Here is a 19,937-nt window from a genome sequence, read left to right on the forward strand (position 1 = left end):
CGAAAGTCAATTATGTTGCATAGTTTATTAACAAAAACTAACTAAATCATCTATCTTCATAAGTTTCTTCTATCACTTCTTCTCAGCACCAGCCAATATTTTGTACAGAAATGGTGGTAGGGCTATATTGGGACGTGTATTAAAATGCCATGAAAAAGGCGCACATAGGGTTGCCAGGCGTCCGGCTTTAGCCGGACATGTTTGGCTTTTTTGGGACTTGTCCGGCCAAATATTGCCTTGTCCGGCCTGTCCGGCTTTTTATTTGGTTGCCGCGCCAGGCGAAAGTCGAGCCACAGAATCATATGAAGCGCACGCATCAGGATGTTGGTTAGCAACCGATGATGATAGTACTCACTCATGAGCTGACACTAATTCACTAATTGCACATGTCCGGCTTTTAGGGTAAAATGTCCGGCCAAATGAAGCACAAAGTCCGGCTTTTGTGATTTTGGACCTGGCAACCCTAGGCGCACATAGCATAGACTAATTTTAATTTAAATCAGGATTAAAATTTCTGAGTATATTTGAAACTGCTTCCAGCTTACGATAATCTTAATTCTTTATAATTTTTTGGCGTGGCAACCGTATGGAACTGGGAGTGGACTTTGCCAAAGATGACATCATATTTTTGCAAACGCATACTTTCTTACATCATATTCCACCCACGGTAGTCCGTTTTAGAAGGCCTGCCGCAAGGCACTTTTCTCGGACCTCTCTTATTTATTGTCCAAAAATATTATTGGTACAAAAAAAGTGTGAGTCTACAAAATATAATGTAACAAAACATAATATTATGTAAACAATTTCTCTACCTGGGACAAGTAAATACCCCGCCTCTATTCGTAGTCAAAATAGTAAAAAACCACCTGGACCCCTATTCCCAGAAAAGCACCGCCACAAAAAATATGTAAATGACCTATCCACAGACCACATAGGCCAGTCCTTAAACAGATAACCCAAAACTAATAACATTAAAAAAGAGTTCCCGCTCTAAAAACCGGACCAATGAGGTATCGCATAAAAAGGTCATATACCATGTAATAGACCAGTCCTAGAAAAGAGGTCGATAGAAAAAAAGGTATCGAAGCGCAGCATTGGACGTTCGGATTTTGGATAGGCCAATAGTGAGGTCTAGGAGCGCATGGGTGCATCGGATGCGAGTTCCAAATTCGAAACGGCCAATCGGATGCGCGCGCGCCTCACGCCCTTAGGCGGAGCGGCAACGTCGCGGGCCCTATGCCCTTTGTAGGACAAGGAAGGGACATGTGGATCGAACGCGGTCGGCGCAGAGCTGACAATTGGGTGAGTTCTGGATGAATATCTGGGTGATCTATGTTATTTTTATAATGGCAATAAATTAGTGGTGGAATATTTGCCCTTATTTTGAAAGAAAATTAAGAATGATATTACAACTAAGAATATTCTAGTACTTATCTATTTAGGGTTAATGCGTAAAGTTTTGCTGTTTTTCTCTGAAAATTGTGTAAGTGATGTGCACACACAACCAATGAAATAAGACACAAGTGATATTTTCACAAAGAATAAATGACAATGGAGAAAGAAATTAATCCATACCTATTACAAAATGTAGAGTGTCTGTAAAATAGTAATCTTAAGAAATATCTGATGGCTTAATAATGGGGAATACTCACCGTGGAATACCACTCTACCTAAAATCATGGCGTATTCTTGGGTCATATTTCACCACTTGCTCATTGAACTGTGAACTTATCTGTCAGATAAACTATAACTTCCAGTTAGAATGTCTAGTCATCAAATCTGCATCATCATTTTACTTACTACAAGTTTTCTAAATGTCAGCTCAATTTTACTGCGGAAAATGGGTGAACATAAACTTGTAAGATTTAACTTTCAAATAAGATTCTGATTGGAGATAACTTAGAGTATTTTCTATGGTGACGTAGGCATAGCAGATTAGATGACATATTATAGTCAGATAGACATTTTCTTAGTCTAGATAGGTCGTTAGTTGAACGTAGATCAAACTACAAATTAATGTTGCTTATAAGGACTAGGACTTTGGAGCGATAAATGGTAAAATCGAGAAAAAATATCTATACAAAATTCAAGTTTGACCCAATCAGACATTTCAATTTCAACTTGGAGCACATAATAAGATCTCTTATATTTCCCCCAGTTGTCTGATATCGAAGAAGAAGATATCAAAGCGTCTAAATCAGTGGTTCTTAACCGGTGGTCCGCGGACCACTGGTGGTCCCTGGAGCTATTCCAAGTGGTCCACGAAGATATCGTAATAAACAAGTGATGTGACGTGATGAGTCGAGTCAACACAACGCAAACGGCGCACAGTGGGCGAGAAATCGACCTCCCCTTGCATAGGATTTTGAAAAAAAAAGTGGCTCTGACAAGACAGATATTTGGTAAAATAGTCCCTCGTGACTTAAAGGTTAAGAACCACTGGTCTAAATTGTTCCATGTACTACTTTTACGATTATTAGTTTTTTATGTTGTTGTTTGTTTGTTTACTTAAACGCGCTAATCTCCGGAACTACTAGTCCGATTTGAAAAAATCTTTCAGTGTTATATAGCCCATTTATTGAGGAAGGCTATAGGCTATACAACATCACGCTACGATCAATAGAAGCAGAGCAACAATGAAAAATGTTGCGAGAACGGGTTTTCACGCGTACGAAGTCGCGGGCACAGCTAGTTGTGTAATAAAGACTCTCGCTAATGATGTTTTAAGTTACCTTTGATTTTGTCAAGGTCTAATCCGTTTAGACTATGTGACATTAGAATTGTGGCTCCTATTTCCTAAAATGGCCACTCCGCTTCACGCCAGCATTTCATCTTTCTGAATGAACAACAAAAAGGCTTCAGGAAAACGCCGCAGACTGAGCAGCGTCGCTTTGAAATACGTGAAATGGCCAAGGAAATTGAACCCTACTGCCTGGAGATAAGGATGGCTGCGCGTGCGATGGCTAAGCTAACAAACAATGGTGAAGTAGGTCACTTACGTATTGTCGATTGGTGACACCATAAGTTTGAAGTTTTCGGGATAAATTGGACTTGTTTCACTGAATTTTGCCTCAAACAAATGTATTTCTTGTAAGAAATACGAGTACATATAAAAAATGAATTTAAATCCCTATTTTCAAATTATGTCAAAATTGTTTTGTGAATTGAAAGTTTTTTTCTAGTTGGTAGGGTTTCCAGCACTTTGCACACGCGTCTTATACTTTACCTTATAACGTAGCTGGATAGCAATGCCAATTATTTTTCCATTTCTCATCATGAGTTTTGTACGGACTACATTTACTACTAAATCAAACTAACACTGTGGTATCTCAATTATTTCATTGCATGAATGTAGAGTCTGATATGCTGTCGAAACTTTGCTTAGTTAGAATTAGTTAGCTCAGTGTAAAATGTCCAAAAAATTGTCACAGAGCAGAAAGCCGGCAAAAATAACGGTTTGTTTAAAATGTACAGTCAGCGTCAAATAGTTCGTGACACCCAAAGTGGCCAAAAAGTTACCAATGACAGTCCTGTATATCCGCGACTCTCCCAACGCATGGCCACCCCGCGTGACTAAGCGGAGACGCGTGGTCGAGCCGCCGGCTCACGCGCAGCGCTGGAACTGAACAGCGCTGTCGCTAGGAGGACCGCGACACTAGTTGTGCGCCGCGGGTTCGCTTGCGGTTTTACTAAAATTTGTATTAGTATTACTAAAGATTGCGTTTGTGATGCTACTGCACCTATCTAAGGTGCAGTATCATCAAAAACGCAATCTTTCATCATGAGGGCATTTAGCCATGACGACTCTCTTCAATGAAGTTAACCACTGTTAAATTAAGGTCACTACACTCCCCACGCTGGCCAGACGGGTTGGGGAGGCTTGATGTTCGCATGTTTGTCCCTTAGTCGCCTTTTACAACATTCACGGGACTGGTCCTTTTGAAACACAGCGGCTTAGGTGACGACACCTAAGCCACACGGCTAACTTACATAGTTACAGATGAAGGCGTCTCAAGCAACACGACATCTTATTTAGTAGTCATTAATTTCAGTCACAGGACGTCCACTGCTGAATATACGCCTCCCCCAATGACTTGCACATCGCACGGTTGGTAGCGGCCTGCATTCAGCGCCTTCCTGCTACCTTTATCAGGTCGTCGGTCCACCTTGTGGGTGGACGTCCCACGGTACGCGGCCTCCACTCCAGAACCTTGCTGTCCCATCGGCCGTCAGTTCTGCGTACTATTTCGTAGTAATAAGGACGATTTAGCAACTTTTTTTTTATCCACAACGAGAAAGATCTTTGACTGCATCTCACCTGATGTAAAGAGATGATCAGGCCGAAGGCTTCATCCGAAATCCTCAAGCACTAAGGAACTGGCTATCATATCTCCAACTGCCGAAGACCTAAGTATGATAGCTAGCTGGCTTAGTAGTCAGGTGGACTTAGAACAAGTCTTACCAGTGATCATAAAATTATGCCTCCATTGGGAATCGAACTCGGGACCTCTGGGTTTGAAGCAGGTGGTCCGACCACAGAAGCGATGTATGCTTCATACTGTAGTAGACTGTAATAAATAATTAGAATTTGACTCCAAACGCGTGTCATTCGTAATTGTATAGTAACTCAACCAAATCCAGTGTCACGGTCGGTGTATGACTAACGCTCTAATCGCATTCATTTCCACACACACACACACTACACGTCATTTGTATGAAGTTGAACTATTGCAGGTCACTCGAGGTCTCTCCAGCCATGCCTGTCCAATTTGTTTTGTTTTCAAAACCTTTTAGAATATTATTAATACGATATACGGGACTATTCCCACCTCTCGTTTTCCCCCGCTGCAACTCCTGTGTAGCCAGGATATATGTGGGTACTTCTCATTTACACTCAAATTTGATGGTCACACAATAATAGTTCATAAACGGTATAAGTTAGAACAATAACTTTGAAATCAGATGATAAAATATCTATTTAGCTACATACAAAATAAATTTTATCGTAATAGAAGCAAAAATAATACGAAAAAATCACATGAAACGATAAAAAACGGGGTCATTTTTCGCGTTCTCATCGTGTCACACCTTCGGTTGCAATGAAACATTTGGTTACTGCATTCACAATTTTCATTCAATTTGTGTGTAGCATATACTAAAATCATCGTAATTAAATATACTTTCCACACAATAGTCAAAAAAATATCTTCTTATAATTATTTTGAATTGAGAAAGCGAAATACGTTGGTCACACGATTTTAGGTACCTAAAATTTTGAGTAATAATACAAGATTGCCGTTAAACCGAACACCAGCAACTAATCACAGCGTTCTATTCGGTTAACGTCAGTCGCGCTTCGACTATTGGGGAGGTGAGGTAGGTCGATCGTCGTTCCGGGAAAAAAATACGTAACTTTTTGTGATTATCCATAGACATACCGTCGCTTGCTTGAACAATATTTTCTACCTCTAAAATTTAAACAAAATAATTGAAACTTTGCCATTGAAAACTTAACATGTTAGACTTATTTGTATAGTATTCAACTTGAACCGTTAAATTCAAATTTAAGAATAATTCATAAAAAACTAAAATTTTCGTCACCTTCGTGGCATCACCTTCGTGGTGTTTTATACACGAAGGTGATTTTAGGCCACGAAAGTGATTTCTTGCTTTGGTTTATTTTAAAATATAGTGATTGGTGTTTATGTTTTTACAATATTTTAATAACTAATAAATTATACGTGGTAAGTAGAGATCAGTACATCAAAAATAAATAAGGGCCTCGTATTTTTGTTGTCTGTCTATATGACTGTATGTATGTATGTCTGTATATGTGACTGTGTATCTGTTTGTAAGATAAATTTAATCTGAAGTTTGAGTTAAAAGTTGTACAACAAAAATACGAGGCCCTCTGGCCTAAATAAAAAATATATTTTTGTTGAGGGACTGATAATCAGTTAGAGTTCTTTTTTATTGAGGTACTGATAATCCGTTTTTTGCTTCTTTAGCATTTCAGAATGCCGCCAGTGTCACCCTTAAAACCAATTGCGTAGAATCTTGTAACTTAGTAGGTGACGTAATCGGTAAAATTTTATCTTGTATTTAAGTAGGTACCTATTTATATTATGTTATTGCTATTTATCTATGAAAATAAGACAAAATATATGTTTTATAAACAATTAAGAGTAATTTACAGTTGTAAAGTTTGAAAAAAATATTGCTGTGAAGTACAGAATCACTTTCGTGGCATCAAAAAATTCAAAACGTTAAAGCTTCCAAACGAGACTCACTATTTGACTGATTTACTGAGAACACAATCTTCACACCAAGCGCTACAATTTTTGTTTACAAAAAGTTGAAATAAGTTAGAAATGAAATTCGCCACGAAGGTGACGATGAGAACCGTGGCGATGAGAAATACCCATGTACAGCTTGACCGCCAATAAAAACCTAATCCAAGTTTGTCCCAGGGGAAAAAATGGGACTATTATTCCCACCTCTCATTCCCACTGCTGCAACTCTGAAGGTATGCTAACTGAAGGTATGCTAACTGGCATGCCTTTAACTGGCAAGCGGTGCCATCACAACACAACTCCTCAACCCGTCTGGCCAGCGTGGTTAGTGTAGGCCAAGTCCTCCATTTACCTCTGGTAAATTAGAGAGGGGCATACTCCTGCATGGGACTATTCACACCTCTCGTGCCCACCGCTGCAACTCCTGTGTAGCCAGGATCTACAGCTTGACCGCCAATAACCCAACCAGTGAAGACCAGACTGGAGAAAGTTAAACTGTCATTGGACCCGCCACGAAATTAATCAGAAGAACATAGGAACATACTCCTGCAGTGAGGAAGGACCACACCATACGATGATGATGATGACATTAATTGTATTTAGGCTACCACCTTATGATGATGATGAAATCAGAATGTCACTTAAACAGCAAGTAGGCTATTTCTTAGCTTACAAAGTAGAGAGCTTTAACTAGTTAAATTCACAAAGCTCAGTCTAACTCATTGTGAAATGATTATACATGGCTTAAATTAAATTAGGCTTCTTGTATTGAAATGTCCTTCCTAGACGAAGTCACGGGCCAAAGCTAGTCCTGCTGTTATTATTCTACTTCATGCTAATTAATAAGTATTAATACGTGAAAGTTTGTGAGGATGGATAAATTTTATTAATGTTTGTTACTCTTTCACGCTTAAACCACTGAACCGATTTAGATGAAATTTGGTTTCACCACCAACGGTGTTTTTTGTATGGAGTTTGACAGATATTTCACGTTTGTTAAAGTTAAAGTAAGTTGGTGCAACCCAGCCTAAAACCATGCGAAAATTAAAGGATAGTTTTTATCCCGGTTTTGGAGAGGTATCACGGATACAGAGACTGTGACAAACTAAAATTCACGCAGGCGAATCCCAGGGTAATAGTTAGTCTAGACAAATATAAAGAGGAAAGATTTGATCAGATCAGACTCTTTCAACATTAGATCCTATATTATTTCTGACAAGCTTTTGTCCGCGGCTTCACCCGCGTGAAATTTAGTCACAGATCGTCATAAATTATAGCCTAATGTTATTCTGGGTTATAAACAACAATAATACTGTAAAGTTTCATCAAAATCAGTTCAGTAGTTTTTGCGTGAAAGAGTAACAAACATCCAGACATCCAAACTTTCGCATTTATCTGGGGGCACGGCAGTGCCCCCACCAAGTCGAGCAAAAAAGCGGCACGGCCGTACCATCCTTTTCTCGAAGCAATTCAGGCCATTTTCGACCGCCTGTAACTTCGTTGTGGATAAAACTAGAAGGCTGAATTTTCATTAGCTATGCAGACATTGTAAAGACACGGTATATTTAAAATTTCATTCAATTTGAACCAGTAGTTTAAGAATTATAACGGGTCAAAGTTACTTAATTTTGTCACTCACTGACTGACTCACCGATCATCAAAACTCTAAGGCACTTCTAGCAGACCTAGAAGCTTCAAATTTGGAATATAAGTAGTGTTTGGTGTATGAATCAAGGAAAAACTAAAATATTTGGGGGCACGGTAGTGCAACCGCCAAGTCGAGTAAAATTTTTCAATTTCGGTCCAGTTTTCTAGATACATAACTGCTGTCTACAAAATACAAAAAGAAATGAGATTTGGGGGCACGGTAGTGCAACCGCCAAGTCGAGTAAAATTTTTCAATTTCGGTCCAGTTTTCTAGATACATAACTGCTGTCTACAAAATACAAAAAGAAATGAGATCCCATCAAAAACAATACTTGTCAAAAAAACCAAGTCTCGCAACTCAGTTGTTCTACGGTAAAAAGTTGTGAGATCCATGTAATACCAAGTCCAGGCCAGGAAATCTTTAACGTTTTACATAAATATATTGACTTGGCCATCGCATGAAAACACGTGTAAATTAAATTATTTAGTGCGATGGCCAAGTCAATATATTTATGTAAAACGTTAAAGATTTCCTGGCCTGGACTTGGTACTACATGGATCTCACAACTTTTTACCGTAGAACAACTGAGTTGCGAGACTTGGTTTTTTTGACAAGTATTGTTTTTGATGGGATAATATTAGTAAGAAGTAAGATGAACATAGGCGGTACGAAGTTCGCCGGGGCAGCAAGTTTAGTAACTTTTCATCAAAACATTTACAGACAAAGTCGCGAGCAAAGACTAGTTATTAATATCAGTTGCAAAATGCTCCGGAGACATATCTTTGCGAAAGTCAATGGCGCCAGCGCCGGCGCCGGCGCACCGCTTACGTAACGAGAATGTGTTGGGGAACGTCGGAAAAAATAAGCCAAGTTCACAATAAAATGTTGAAGAGATTTTTATTAGTATCGTCTAAATAGAATATTATAATAGATAGAAAACTTTTTATTTGCAAGAAAGGTGTACAAGCAGGCAAGACATAGATACAAACAGAGAGAAATTTACAAGTGGACAATTAACTGCTTGTGCCCCTTTGACAAAAAGGCACCCACTCAGCGTACATCAAGACCGCCAGGGCTTGTCTTGAAACTGATTTTCAGCGGGGGCCCTCTGTTGTCACGGCGTACCTACCCCTGCTGATGGAGATGCAAGAGGAGAAAGGATACCACAAGTCCAAGTAAATGTGTTCCTTTCGTTCGTTCAATTTCCTCTTATTTCATAAGATCCATTAACTAGATCCATTACGGATTAACTAAGATTTTATTTCCCAACAACCGGCCGCCCGCGAATTCGTACGCGTGGATCCCGTTTTACCCCCTTAGGGGTGGAGTTTCGTAAAATCCTTTCTTAGCGGATGCCATTGCCTACGTCATAACATCTACCTGCATGCCAAATTTCAGCCCAATCCGTCCAGTGGTTGGGGCTGTGCGTTGATAGATCACTATGTCAGTCAGTCAGTCAGACTAGATCACTTAAATACTCCGTCATTGGTACATACTTGCACATGTTTAATGTATCAATAAGAAATCTTCTGCTGGACAAAGGCTGCCTGGCTTCAAGGATTTCTACAACGACCATGTGACTGTTATTATTCTTCGTCAAAATATAAGAGGCACTTTTTCGTATTATTATTCTTCAAAAAATATTTAATCATTAATTTACACTGGAAGAGAGAGACATTGATGGAATAGTATGGAGAATTTTATTTGATTGCAATACATTTTTTAATCAATACCTATCTTAACCACACCTCAACAAGTTAATTCTGTCAAATTTAATATTTCATACCAATTTTAAAACGTAAAACGTGTGAAAACGCTCCATTTTAAAAGTTTTACGCGAATTTGGTTTCAGGTTGAATAAAATTAGGTTTTCTGAGAAGTTATCATATCTTGACAAACAGCATACGGGGGCGTCCCCTGCTGGATAGATTAATCATTTTATTTATCTTTATAGGAAAGCACGACAGATTACATTATCAGTGGTGTTGCACAAGAAAGTGACTAACAAGATAGTGTGCTTAGTGCGGGTTTGCATTGAACGTCGTCGCTAGCGAGTGCGTAAAAAATCTATGAAAATTTTAGTTTTTGAAACTAATCGCCAGGGACGCAGTACAATCTGTCGTACATTTAATGTAATTTTTTACGCACTTGCTAGCAATGACGTTTGGTGTAAACTCGCACTAAGCACATTGTTCGTCACATAAATTATGTCGGAAAGTCAAATTAATTTTTTTTAGCATTCAAACTACAGAATGATTAACTAGTATCAAATGAAAATGGTCATTATCAACAATCAAACTTTACGAAACTTGGCCCAAACTACCGTGCGCCTAGATCAACTGATTAGCAACAGCCGATTTGATTAATCTGCTAGCGAGAAATTTATATCCTATCTTACAACATAGCTCTATTTCTAATTCAATACCTGTATTTAACACCTAGTCTCAAGTCCAGTTTTTAACCGACTTCAAAAAGGAGGATGCTCTCAATTTTGTGCATGTTTGTTAACTCTGAACTCCTTTATTTGTGAACGGATTTTAAAAATTCCTGTTTTAGTTAAAAGGATATGCTTCCATGTTGGTCTCTTTTAAAGATCGAAATTAGTTCAGGAGTTTTGGTTTGATCAAAATAAATGTAAAAATACATACAGCCGAACATAGAACCTCCTCTTTTTTGAAGTCGGCTAAAAGTAGTTGCGATGTATGCTTTTTATCGTAAAGGTAGCAGGGAAGCGCTGGACGCAGGCCTCTACCAATCGATCAACATGAAAAGCATTGGGGGAGGCCTATGTTCAGCTGTGAACGTCCTATGGCTGATATGATGATGATGATGATGATGTATGTTTTTTGTGACTTTTTAGTAACGTTTAAGGTCACTGGAACAGTCCTAATGAGCTGTCAACCTTCATTCAATAGCTTCACTTAAGAAATGTTCGTGTCTAAAATTGTCTTTAATCTGGGTCTTCACAAATTACCAGCTTTGAGGTTATTAACATGTCTCTACATTCTAAACGTATTTTTCTAATAATAGAAGCGACTGAATAATATCAATTACATTGCAATGGAGTCTAAATTTAGCTCTTATTTCATAGATTGAAATTGAATCATACTCGTTTAATATTTGTTGTATTATTCAGTCCGTATAATTAACTGTCTGTGTCCACTACTTCATACGCTTGAAAGTCCTTTCAATATTTTTCCCGTTTTCCCAACATTTTTCATTTGCTTCCTTCATTGCCTTCCTTGGTAATTGGGGCTACAATTTTCAATCGGACAAGTAGTGCTTGCCACAAGTGCTTTCAACCAAGCAAACTCTTTTTTTTTAATCCACAAAGAGGAAGCTCTTGGCCTGTATCTCACCTGATGGTAAGTGATGATCAGGCTAAAGGTGGAAGCGAGCTTCACCCGGAATCCTCAACCACGGAGGAACTGGCTATCTTACCTCTAACTGCCGGAACATAACAATGCTGTTAACATTGTTGTTATGGCGACAGAGTTAGGTAAGATGGTGGTAGCTAGCCAGGCGGACTTAGAACAAGCCCTACCAGCAACCAAACCGAACAGAAAAATCTGCCCCACTGGGAATCGAACCCGGAACCTCTGCGTCTTCAGCTTAGTAAATTAGTATAGATAGTTAAGACGTATAGTTCTAGTATAGAGTAGAATAGAACCTCCCCCATTCTTCCAGTCGATGTCGTAAGAGGCGACTGAGGGACAAATGAGTAAATATCAGGCCTCCCAAACCAAGTTAAGATTGCAGGTGAAGCTTGCTTCCACCTTCGGTATGATCGTCACTTCAGGGGAGGTGCAGGTCAAAAATTTTCCAACTCTATGAGTTCTCTTACGAGTCTTGACATACAAACAAACAACGGAGTGATTCTATAAGTTGCCATACTCCCATATTATTATTCACAAACATTACTATGAGGTCTCACAGTGCGCATGGACGCACAGGGTGACACACGGACCAATCACAGAGCTCTATTCAACGCTGTGCTTTCGATTTGCTGCTTCAATTAAGCAAGCATCGTTTGTGAATACGGATGATAGTTTCCATTTTCATGTGTATTGAAGACTTTTTTTTTTTCAATATTAAATCATTATCTTCCAATTCTTAATTTAAATGGATAAAATTATAAAGATCACTGACGAAAATCAAGAGGCACTCTTGTCACCCAATGGCGGACAGCTCAACAAAACTCATTCCACTGCCTCGAATACAAAACGCGATATTATTTGTCATCCACATTAAAAATGCAGTATAATTTATGTAAAAAAAATCGCTCTCTTTCTACACATCAAGCTAGACCTTAAGCAGTTTGTAATAGGTGTTATTTTTCAACAAAATATGCCGTTGATTGTACCATACTGCACTGCACAGTGTGGCAACACCGCACACATTCCAAATAGGCATACATCTGTTGGGGGACCTCATCGCTGTCTTCCTCTAACCTATAACCCCCTCTCTTTTCCTCGCCTATTTCTTTTTATCCCATACATTGAGCGTCTATGTATTTTTTTGTCCGAGGGGAGCTGTTTTTTTTGGTTTTTTTTACTCAATTTTCGGGGGATGTTCAGTTAAACGAATGCTACTGTTAAATTTTGTTTTTTTTCTTGTTTTTTTGACGGCAAAGCGAGTTGTTACAATGGGTCTCAATTAATTGTTTTGGGAGAACATTTTTTTAATTTCACGTTTGTTTTCAGGTACAGGAAAATTCGAAGAAAAATAAGGACAGCTGTAAGTATTTTTAAAAATTTTAAGTAACCATTATATTTGTGGGATTGGGACTATTCCCACTCGCAACACTGGAGACAGAAAGTTGCACACAGTATGAGTGACGAGTGTCCCAATTGGGAATCGAACTCAGCTTTACTCAGTTGATGTAATACAACACATAAACTATAGGACTACAGAGCCCCACGGAGCTGGTGGTAAGACAAATCAGCAGTTGCTGATTTTACTATCTCTACATTTAGTTATTGATCTATAAGGAACCCTAAAGGTACGTTTTTGAGGCCCTGAAAACCCAATCAGTTCTCTCAATTTTACCTATTTCTGAAACGGTGATACTTTTACTTACTGTGTAGATTTGTTGTCGATACGAAAAGAAGAAGAACAATAATACTGTAAAGTTTCATCAAAATCCCTTCAGTAGTTTTTGCGTGAAAGAGTAACAAACATCCAGACATCCAGACATCCAAACTTTCGCATTTATAATATTATTAGGATAGCAACTGAAACATTTTATGTCTATCCTGGTCTGGTCTACTTTTATGGTCTGGCCTAGTCTAGATACCTGAATGTCCCGGGATAAAATTAGGTTACGATATGATTCAAATTAACCTAATTAATTGTCAGAAAAATAAATACGGACAGCTCTAGCAGTTAGCCAGTGATCAACATACGGGACTATAGCGCTCGTTCCCACCGCTGCAACTCCTGTGTAGCCAGGATCTACAGCTTGACCACCAATAAAAACCCAACCAGTAAGACCAAGTTTGTCCCGCTTAAAAGCACGGAAAGTCGTCAGCATCAATGGTGAGTCATCGGCATCAAAAAACGGGACTATTCCCTCTCGTTCCCACCGCTGCAACTCCTGTGTAGCCAGGATCTACAGCTTGACCGCGAATAACCCAACCAGTGAAGGTCAAGTTTGATCAATACACACGGACCGCTCTTGCAGTTATTCAACAGCTTGAAGCTGCCATTGATAACTGCTGGAGCAGTTGATACTAGCTGTCCGTGTATGGCGAGCCTAATGCCCGTTTTCACCATCAATTCCTCATTTTTAAGTGACCCTTTGAAAACAAAATTCCTGCTATGTATTACCATAGGGTCACTTAAAAATAAAGGCTTGATGGTGAAAACGGGCCTAACGCCCGGATTCACAAACATTACTATGAGGTCTCACAGTGCAAGTGGACGCACAGGGTGACACACGAACCAATCATAAAGCTCTATTCAACGCTGTGCGTTCGATTTGCTGCTTCACTTAAGCAAGTATCATTTGTGAATACGGGCGTAAGACGCCTATTATGATAGCACAAAGTCTAACTCTACCTCTAGGCTTGTATTGTTGCAACTTGAAGTGTAGTAGTGTAAACTATGACGTAATCATTGGAAGTGACGTCAAATAGTCACAAAGGTTGACAGAGGTAATTGTGTTTTCTACCAGTTTTCAGCACCAGCCCATATGTTGTCCCGAAGTGGTGGTAGGGCAAGCCATATTGGGACGTAGTAAATCCCCTAAAAAGGGCTTAGGGCCTATTTGAATTTGAAGTTTGAAATGTTTATAAAATAATTTTCTCACTTCTTTCTTTCTTTTAAAATACATAGTTAAATCCAAAATTGTACCTAGTTAGAAATGAGATTACCTATCTAAAGGTTAACTGGAAGAGATCACTATCAGAGATAAGGCCCCAAATTAAATTTTCACCTTTGCATTATGTGTTGCAGTCTCATAAAAGTACAGTAGAGCAACGATAAAACTGAAGGGATTCCTTGTTTTAACCGACTTCAACAAAAGGAAGAGATTCTCAATTCAGTTGGTTTTATAATTTTGATAAAACCTAACCCTTGTGGGCTCAGACTCGTGTATAAATATAAAACCACTCCAATGCGTCTGTCTGTCATAATATGCAATTGTCAAAAAATTGGGGTGTCAAATTTTGACGGGTGCAACATTATTTATGTGTCAGACAGTGCATTGCAACTCCCAGACGAATGGACCGATTTTAATATTTTTTGCTGAAAAGTTGAATTTTTGCTTTGACATTTTTTATTTTGTAGATCAAAAAAATATGAGTAGGAATATTTTAGTACCAAGTACTAGGTCAGTAAATACCTACCTCCCTGTTAATAATTTATTTTAATTTTATCATTTTTAACATGATTAGTCTCATTTAATATCTACGTATAATGCTTATTATTTTATTGAATTTAATACTATGCCTATAAATGTAAAGGTTTGCCATATTATGTTGTGGGATAGTAAGAATAAATTGGATGAATTTTCTTCCACTCACCTGGAACTTTAATTCGAACAAAATGAACCATCTATTGAGATTTCAGTTCAAATAGGGATAATTAATTACAAATAAGGATTTTACAAACCAAAACATGTTTATTTTTAAATTAGCAATTTCATAATTTTTATTTAAATTTTAAAAATGTATTTTTTGAAACAAAAGTAGTCTAGTATCTTCCGTTTAGAACTCCAATTATTTTTAAATTACGATAAATATAAAATCAACTTTTAAAATTATCATAATGATAGATTTTACATATTTGAAATGATTTTATTGCATTTTATTGGTTTTTAAAGTAAATAAAATTCAGATGAAATTGTAGAGTCATCTTTAGATTTGTTTAACTTTTTAAATTATCAGTAAAATTAAAATCAAAACATTGTTAAATATGTAAAAAGATATGAATTGTAATAAATAAACCAGATTTTTATAACATTTATGTAAAAATATAGATTTTTATACATTTTAGTAACTTCAGTCGTTCCGATCTAGCTATGTCCAACAAATATTAATAAAAAAAATTAAATGAACAATTTTTCGGATAATCTAACAAATGATTTTCATAATTAATGATATTGGTCATCCAAAATGAAAGGAATTTTGAAAATCTAAAAATAAATTAAATACAAAAAATGAGTTACAAAATGTACCAAAAAATTGTGTACTTTCCATCGCCTGTAAAGCTACGAAATCTTTATAAACACACAAAACTAAAAACACCCTGTTGTCCCGTGATATATCCAATTTCCAAAACTGTGAAATTTTCATCAAAATTCAAATTAAAACACACGAAAAAAGGTGTTAGTTTCCAAAAAGCACGAACGCGGCCGTCTCTTGCGCAGCCCGTTACACACACAGACGTAGCTCGCGGATGAATGCCTCTCTCGCTCGCACTCGCGCCGCCTACCTCCTTCTACTGTGTGAGCGTGCGTATACAACGACTTGATACTTTTACCGGTAAAACGTTTCCTTCGGATGTGGTATTTGGTAACGGTCAGGTTATTTTTAGGCATTCAATTGAAAATAATCGGATTGAGGTTAAATAAACTGGTAAATTTTTCAAGGAACTATAATGTATAACTCTGTGTTTGATAATTTTGGTAATTAGTAATTTTTAATTGCCTTATTTAAGGATAGTTTAGGACTATTTAATTGTTATTAGGTTCTTTATATGGTACTTCCTACTAATATTATTAATGTGAAACTTTCTGAAGATGGATGGATTATTTATTATAATTTCACTCTAAATACTGAACGGATTTTGATGAAAGGCATAGAGACAATTGTTTAAAAATGTAAAATGCAGGGAAAAACATAATACCTTTCTGTCAAACACGAAAAACACTCGTTGTATGTACGAGTATACCTAACGTAGAAAATGAAATAGTTTATTCAGTACATAAGCCCTTTCTAGGGCACTTATAGGTACACGTCCCAAATATAGCTTGCCCTGCCACTACCATTTATTTTTATTCTATCCAGCAAAGATTTTATCCGTCATTTAATCTGATCCGATATTTAGTAGTAGCCTTAGATACACAGCAGATATGTTTGAATACCAAGTTGTAGTACCCATTGGCATTATTATATGCTTATGAAGTATATTTTATGACTTGCAGGTTACTAAGTTGCACACAAACCTACAAAGAAGTGTTTGGAAAATATTTGCAAGCACGACTGTAAATATTTTACAACCTTATTTTAGGCTGTAGTCACACAGTAAGAATTATTTTTTATATTTTTGTCGTTACACCTCATACATAGTTCGTAGAGCTGATGGCGGTTGGGGCAGAAATGTTCTCGAGTGGCGACCACAGGCTGGAAGACATAGTGTGGGCAGGCCTCTCACTAGGTGGAATGATGATCTGGTGAAGGTCTCAGGTTGAAGTGTTCTTGGAGGAGAGACTAAATGACTATGATGATGATGATGGACCATGCTAATCTTATATCCAAGGGTCTCGTCTGCATCTTTATATTATGGCACAATGTTAAAAAAATCATTATTTTTTCAACCAAATGACGACCACAGCTGGACAGAGGACTACTCCAACGGTTTCCACAACAATCACAAGATTCCCGCGACTTTAACAAGATTGTCGATCCACTGAGCTGATGACCTACCTTCACTAATAATCTAGTAACCAAACGAAAAAATTATATTCAAAAGTCATATTCAGCTTACCACAAGGGGCTAACGGGACTTGTATTAAACAAATTAATAATATTCTAAAAAAAATCCTCGAGGAAAAAATGTAGTTCAAACAAAATTAAACTAGTCAGCAGTTGAACTTGACCCGTGTGCGGCGAGCCTTGCAACTTATTATTCGCTGCACAATAGTGCAAGTGCAACCTTGAGCTTTTTATACGAGCTTCTTGCAGCTTTTATACGCTCTGTGGAGTTGGGAATTGCGTTCATTTGTTTTTATGCAGTTGGCGATTTGTACTGGTTTGAATGTCTTTTTAGTATGTAGGCTTTTCAGGGCATCTAAAACGTCCCAATATAGGTTGGGCTACCACTCCTTCGGGCTGGTGTTGAGAAATATAGTGGTGACCGAGTTTCTTTAGCAAGTTCTCCGCATGATATTCTGTTTTTCTGAATTGGTGGATACGCTAATTAATGACAAAATAATTTTGTCTTATGGCAGCAGGTGACAGCAAACAATGCTCCGTTGTCATGAAATGACAGCTTAATTTAAACTCTTCTTGTTCAGTGAATTGTGATAACCATTCTTAGTTGCCTTCGTTTCAGCCAAATGACGTCCACTGCCAGACAAAGGCTTTCCCCAAGGATTTCCACGACGACCGGTCCTGTGCTGCCCGCATCCAGGTACTTCCCTCAACCATCACCAGATCGTCGGTCGGATATCATATCAATACTAAGAGCTAGTGGTAACCCTACGCCATAAATTTTTCACGGTCGCTACCTCTTCGCTGGAATTCAAGCTAAATTCGCACTTTCTCTTGATTTAACCGTTGTTTTATATCTGTTAACTTTCTAGCCAGTTGAGCACGTGCAATTTGAGAATTAATTTGTTTTTTTAACACTTTTAAAGGCAGAAGCTCCAGCGTGTAACCTGTGGGAAATTGCAATACCATCAGCAGATTTATTCGTTCGTTTTCGCCAAATGACGTTCACTGGACTCCTCAAGGATTTCCACAACGAACGTTCTTGCACTACATATATCCAGATGCTTTCCGCGATCTTTACCAGTTTCTACTAAAACGTTTGAAGTTTGATACTTTTTTTGGTGAAATTTTGTGCTCCCCAATCCCCAACCCGTCTCGCCAGCATGGAGAGTGTAGACCAAATCCTACATTGCCTCTGGTAAATTAGAGAGGGTCGTGCTCTTGCAGTGGAAACTAAATGACCTGATGATGATGATAATGAAATTTTGAATTAATTGCCTAACCCTGTTTTTTTTTTTTTTTTTTTTTTTTTTTTGGCTCGCACGGCTTGTGCATTTGCCACGACAAAACCTAACCCTGTTGCTTATTGCCAAAATCGAATCTACAGAGTGTATGGTGAAAAAATGCAAAAATGCTCATAAAATAAAAAATACTCAACCTTGTTTATGGGACCAAATGGCAACTATTCCTCATCGAACAGAAAAAGAATCACGTAAAATGGATCAGAAATGTCAGAAATGTCTACGTACATGCCTCCTCCTTTTGTTCAAGTCGGTTAATAAGTAACAAATACAGTAAAATCACAACTTAAGTTGTAGTTACATTTTTCCTTTTTTTCTAGAATCAAACCAGCTCTTGCTAGGATAGCAGCTTTCTTTTGCTCGTACCTTCGGAGGGTTAGCTCTTTCAAACTGGTTTTATTTATAAATGCTCTTAAACTTGACCATAGAACGAGTCGTGACTAAAAATAGCTCCATTGCACAGTGCACTCGTAGGAATTGCGGTCGTAATGCATTCGTCTATGGTGCATTTCTGCTTGAACACCCTTGGAACTTGTTTAGTCTATGGATTGTTTTGCGAGTCATGAATAGTGTTCTGGAATATTCGATTCTATTAAATTCTAAGTCCAGGGTCTATCTATGATATAGCGAAGGGATCTAATCAACATCCATCCTTGTAAGACATTATGTGGTACAGTCAGCGTAACATGGGTCGTGACACTAAAAAATAGCCAAAAGTTCGCAACACGTCTTTGTTATGATTGGAATAAAATTGTGTTGTCAAGTTTTTGGCCTTTTGGGTGTCAGGAATTATTTGACGTTGACGATTTCCATTTTTTTATGAATTCTAATTTTATTTTATTTTTTTGTTGAAGAATCACTACATTTTAAATTTTAGTGTCCCACTTTTTATTATATCCCAGAATAAGTCCCAGATTCTTCTATTACGTATTCTTCTAAGATTCCTTAAATTTTAAGAGGTTCTATTTATTTTCTTTTTTTATTACATGAACATTCCAAATCCTAAGGCGTGTGCTCTGTGAGATTTTTATTTTATTTAATTTCTTTTTTAAAATCGCATCTATCACATCTAGTTTAATCTTTTAGTTATAGTAATTCTATGTATGCGTGTTTGTCTTGTTGATTGTCCTAATAAATAAATGTTTATAGACTACCCCGCAAATTCTTTAAATTCTAGCTAGCACAATTCCTTCCAAAAAAGAATACAACTCGATTACCAGCATTCTCATTGTAATTACCCAACTCGAGCATATTAACCGCAAATTGAATGATTTAGTTATAAATAGCTAGTTAAAAATAAACCCTTGTTGTGGTCGGCAGTTGGCATGTCGTGTAATTGCATGGGGTTAGGGCTCGTACACACTAACACGACGTCGCATCATGCTACGACGCGGCGTGTATCACGTCACGATGTGACAATAGTGACTGAAGTTTCTTGCGCTGCTTCTTCTTAACACTGACCCATTTATGGTCCCGAAGCAGTGGTAGGGTTAATACTGGGACGTGTTAAAGTGCTTTTTTAACCTTTTTAAGGCTTATT

General features: G+C 37.7%; 2 long non-coding RNA genes across 3 annotated transcripts in view; both read left to right on the forward strand.

The window, feature by feature from the left end:
* The window catches only part of LOC135085706 (uncharacterized), a 463,562-nt gene that overhangs the window by 215,270 nt on the left and 228,355 nt on the right, over positions 1-19,937 (forward strand). The gene's annotated exons all lie outside the window — the stretch shown is intronic.
* The window catches only part of LOC135085712 (uncharacterized), a 106,089-nt gene that overhangs the window by 42,060 nt on the left and 44,092 nt on the right, over positions 1-19,937 (forward strand). Inside the window, exon 2 of the long non-coding RNA XR_010260195.1 lies at positions 12,645-12,678. This is a non-coding gene — a long non-coding RNA (uncharacterized LOC135085712). The remainder of the gene's footprint in view (positions 1-12,644; positions 12,679-19,937) is intronic.

The sequence above is a fragment of the Ostrinia nubilalis genome, chromosome 29 (genome assembly GCF_963855985.1).
Source record: "Ostrinia nubilalis chromosome 29, ilOstNubi1.1, whole genome shotgun sequence".
NCBI lineage: Eukaryota > Metazoa > Arthropoda > Insecta > Lepidoptera > Crambidae > Ostrinia > Ostrinia nubilalis.